Here is a 5,474-nt window from a genome sequence, read left to right as displayed (position 1 = left end):
TCCCGGAACTCTCCAAACTCATCCTCATCTTCATGCATGCATTTGTACGAACTGCCCTGTGCCTTCGAGTCCGTTCCATACCTTATGCCATAGATAAGGGGGGCGGAACCCCCCCACATAATGCGACAGTGACCACCCTCCAGGGTGGTCAAGACAAGTGCGCGATGAGAGCGAACATCGCAGGACACACAGCCAGGCCGGTGTGCACTGGAGGGATTCCCCCACTCACCTGAACCCGGTCCATCAGCACCGCCGCTGCCATGAGAAGCAGGTGAACGTGAGAAGGGGGGTGAACGGACTGTGCCCCGTGGGCTCAGCCGAAACCCCACGCCTCCACCGCGCTGGACGCCCTCGGGCTGAGTGTAGCACTGCGAGTCTCAGTCTATCCGGTGTAAAAACGCTCACAAGACTAAGGCGGCTGCCTCCGGCGGAGACAAGGACAAGAGGGCGTGTGTGGAGGCCCCGGTAAGAGCCCAGCCCCGGCAGACACCTCCGCGAGAGGCCGCCCCTCCCACGACAGGGGTCATGGATTGTAACAAAAGTGCGGAGGAAGGTCCTGCAGCCTTCACTGTCTTTCCTTGCTACGTTCCGCGAAAGCCGAGTAGAAAGGCGACCCCATCCAGGACTCAGCCTTCACAACCAGAATACACAGACCGGGCAAAGGAAAAATACGTCACGACGGCGACGCCAGAGGTCTCGCCCCGCCTCCCCGAGCAGCAGGAAACACCCAGTTTCTGGGCTGTCATTGGCTGCACTCCGGCTACCAATGCGATGGGCACAGATTTCTGGGTAATGTAGTTTGTACTCTGCATCCAACCAGGCAACGAGCGACTTTCGGGTTCTCCCGGATGTCCGCCAAGCGGCGTCGCGCAGGGAGGGGAAGAAAGACTGTGAAAACGGTGTCCCGGAGGCCAAAGCTGCTTTTAAAGGGTATGCACTCTGATTTCCATGGCCACCTGGGACAAGGCCACGGCACTGAAGTCGCCAGCAAGGGACCCATTCTTTAATCCTCCTGCTTCTGAGGCCCTGGGAGACCTGCTTCACCTCTCATTTGGGGATTGAAACGTATGAATAAATTGAACGATGTCTGTATTTCGTTTGTGGGCCTTTTTGTAAAACCTTGAATGACCTTCTAGTTTTTTTTTAACATATAAAGAAAAGAGATGTAATTTGCTACCTTTCTGCTGGCTGCACAGGAAGCATGGTGCTGGTATCTGCTTCTGGTGAGGCCACAGGGAACTTTTCTTCGTGGTGAAAAGCGGAGGAGCTTGCACGTAACATGGCGAAAACATGAGCCTCTTCTAATTCATTGATTCCCAATTTGATACGTGGTTTTACAGCATCAGCTTCACTATGAACTTCTAAAAACTGAAAATTCTTGGACCCAACCTACACCTTCTGATAAACTCTGGGGATGGGACCCTAGCTGGAGTTCAGGAACTGGAGGTCTTTAGAAGTCATTAGCCAAAAAAACAAACAAAGAAAAATCAGTCAGATGAAAAATACTACAGCCAACCTCGTTGGAAACATGGGAAGTGAGGTAAAAAGTACTTAACACTGGGCCTGGCACATCGTGCTAAATACATACAAGCTACTATCAGTCTTGCTCAACACAAGGTTCTCACACACACTGTTTTAGAAAGATAAATCAAAGATCTACCTTTTCAGGATCAGTGGTGATTTTGAAAAACAAACAAACAAACAAACAAAAAACCAAAGTACAGCCAGGCGCGGTGGTTCACGCCTGTAATCCCAGCATTTTGGGAGGCCGAGGTGGGCGGATCACGAGGTCAAGAGATGGAGACCATCCTGGCTAACACGGTGAAACCCCGTCTCTACTAAAAATACAAAAAAAATTAGCCAGGTGTAGTGACGGGCACCTGCAGTCCCAGTTACTCGGGAGGCCGAGGCAGGAGAATGGTGTGAACCCGGGAGGCAGAGCTTGCAGTGAGGTGAGATCGAGCCACTGCACTCCAGCCTGGGCAACAGAGCAAGATTCGGTCTCAAAAAACAAAAACAAAAACACAACAAAAAAACAAAGTATAATTATTCCCTCACTCATCAAGTAGCATCATAGGTAATAGTTATTTATTTATTTATTTATTTTTTTGAGACAGAGTTTCGCTCTTATTGCCCAGGCTGAAGCGCAATGGCGCGATCTCGGCTCACTGCAACCTTGACCTCCCAGGTTCAAGCGATTCTCCTGCCTCGGCCTCCCGAGTAGCTGGGATTACAAGCGTACACCACCGCGCCCGGCTAATTTTGTATTTTTAGTAGAGATGGGGTTTCTCCATGTTGGTCAGACTGGTCTCGAACTCCTGACCTCAGATGAGTCACCGGCCTTGGCCTCCCAAAGTGCTGGGATTACAGTGTGAGCCACGGCGCCCGGCTCAGTAATGGTTATAATTTTTGCACAAAAACACAGCTATATATCACTGGACTCATTTAATTGAAAAAAATCACATGCAAGAGGGTTTCATAAACTACAGGTAGGTCTATCGTCCAGAAGACACATTCTTATAGGCCATATGATTCAAAACAGAACTATTAAGACTAATTGCTCTTCATAGTTTTTAACTCCACTGTCCACTTAGGTGTCACTGTAGTTAAAATTTTATAACCTGGTTTATTTTATGAGATGACATAGAAATAATTCATATTTAAAGAAAAATACATACACACACATAATGTATATATACACATATATATGCATATATAATTTATATACACACATACATAATTATATATATGTATAATATAAATTATCTGTCTCCACTCAAAGCCAATATAAATTTAGGTGTCAGGGACACAATGGAATAACATACTGAAGCAGTTACAGATACAACTGCCAACAGATTTCTATGCACAACAAAGGCACTGACTAAGACAAACTGAAATAAGACTATTTAAAGCCCAAAATGAGAAATTTAATGGATAAAAATAACTGGCATAAAATAAAACTTTTAAGATCCTTGTTAAGGTTGAAGGAAAGTGATCCCAGGTGAATGGTCTGTGATGACAGAAGAAATGAGGATCTGAGACAGGGGTGCATCTGTGGATTAATGAGACCACTCATTATCTTTATAAAATATTAATACTGCCAGGCATGGTGGCTCATGCCTGTAATTCCAGCACTTTGGGAGGCCGAGGTGGGGGGATCACAAGCTCAGGCGTTCGAGACCAGACTGCCTAACATGGTGAAACCCCGTCTCTACTAAAAGTACAAAAATTAGCCAGGCGTAGTGGTGTGTGCCTGCAATCCCAGCTACTCAGGAGGCTGAGGCAGGAGAATCACTTGAACCCGGGAAGCAGAGGTTCCCGAGTGAGCCGAGATTGTGCCACTGCACTCCAACCTGGGCAACAGAGTGAGACTCCATCTCAAAATAAATAAATAAATAAATAATAAAGTAAAAGATTAATACTTACTTCTGGAAACAGAATGGTGGAATTAACATGCATATCCTCAATAGTATATAAACTGATATGGGCAAATTAACGAATGTACAAATTTCTTATATTTCTTGAGGAGAGCAAAGACGTTAACTCTATAATGTATTAAATAACTGTTTTAAAGTTTAAACATTAACTGAATCAGAGTATATATCTTACAAATTTGAAGAAAAATGGAAATGTAAAGAAATAAAACATTTAAAAAATAATAAAGTACACACAATGAGTAAGGCAAAGAAAAGCACACACACAACCAGAGGATGTATATAAACCCAAATATATCAGCTATCTCATGAAATGAGTATGGAATAAATTCTCAAATTAGCAGTTAGTAAGTTTTGATGTGCTAAAAATTTCCAAAAGGCCAGGCACAGTGGCTCATGCCTATAATTTCTGCAATGTGGGAGGCTGAAGCAAGAGAATTGCTTGAGGTCAGGAATTCTATTAATAGATCAGCCTGAGCCACATAGCCAGGCCCCATCTCTACCAAAAAAAAAAAAAAAAAAAAGAATTGCTTGAGGTCAGGAATTCTATTAATAGATCAGCCTGAGCCACATAGCCAGGCCCCATCTCTACCAAAAAAAAAAAAAAAAAAAAAGTAATAGCAGGGTGTGGTGGCATAAGCCTGTAATCCTAGCTACCTAGGAGGCTGAGCCAGGATGATGACTTGAGCCAAGGCTGCAGAGAGTTTTGATGGTGTCACGGCACTCCAGCCTGGGTGACACAGTAAGACTGTCTCTCACTAAAAAAAAAAAAAAAAAAAAAAAAAAAATCCAACAGTAGTATGGATACAAGAAACACTTCTAGAGTATAATATTAGAAAACCATATGAAACAGCTTTGGGAAAAATATATTTCATACAACAAAGAATTAACACATGAAAACGAAAATTTATATCAGAAAATATCAGTATTAAAGAAACAATCGCTGGCCAAGCACGGTGGCTCATGCCTGTAATCCCAGCAGTTTGGCAGGCCAAGGCAGGCGAATCAGGAGTTCGAGACCAGCCTGGCCAACATGGTGAAACCCTCTCTCCACTAAAAATACAAAATTAGCCAGGCGTGGTGGTGGGCGCCTGTAGTCCCAGCTACTCAGGAGGCTGAGACGAGAGAATAGCTTGAACCCAGCAGGCGGAGGTTGCAGTGAGTCGAGAGATCATGCCATTGCACTCCAGACTGGGTGACAAGAGCTAAACTCCATCTCAACAAAAACAACAACAACAAAAAAAAAAAGCAAGAAAGAAAACAAAGAAAAAAGAAAGAAACGATCACCAAGAAATTATATTTTGAACTGTATGTAATGTATAATGCTGACTTGTATTACATAAAGCAACAATTTTAAAAGGGATAAAGACATAAATCTATGAATATGTTGAGCATTTTTATGTCTGTTATCTCAGTAATTAGTAGAAACAACCAATATAAAATTGTTAAAGTTCTAGTGAATTCTCACGCCAAGATTGATAATTCTGGCCTAATAAATACAAATATAGGATGCTTATATTTAGTACAACTGAATATTTACAGAATTATCAATATAGATGACTAAAAAGTATCTTCAATTCACATGGAGTGAAATAAGACACAGGATGCTATCAAGATATGAATCAAAAAGAGAGATACATGGAAAATATAAAAAGAAGCATTTGGAAATTAAGTTACAAGATACTGAATAACTCATGCATCACAAAAGACAGTTAAAAATGTAATATTTTTTCAAATAATGGTACTACAATATATCCTTTTTTTTTTTTTTTGGAGATGGAGTCTTGCTCTGTCGCCCAGGCTGGAGTGCACTGGCATGACCTCGGCTCACTGCAAGCTCCGCCTCCTCGGTTCACACCATTCTCCTGCCTCAGCCTCCCAAGTAGCTGGGACTACAGGCGCCCACCACCATGCCCGGCTAATTTTTTGTATTTTCAGTAGAGACGGGGTTTCACTGTGTTAGCCAGGCAGGGGAATCGCTGGAACCCGGGAGGTGGAGATTGCAGTGATCCAAGATCAGCCACTGCACTCCAGCCCCTG

The sequence above is a fragment of the Mandrillus leucophaeus genome, unplaced genomic scaffold (assembly GCF_000951045.1).
Source record: "Mandrillus leucophaeus isolate KB7577 unplaced genomic scaffold, Mleu.le_1.0 Scaffold205, whole genome shotgun sequence".
NCBI classification, from domain to species: Eukaryota; Metazoa; Chordata; class Mammalia; order Primates; family Cercopithecidae; genus Mandrillus; species Mandrillus leucophaeus.
This window is presented reverse-complemented; position numbering follows the sequence as displayed.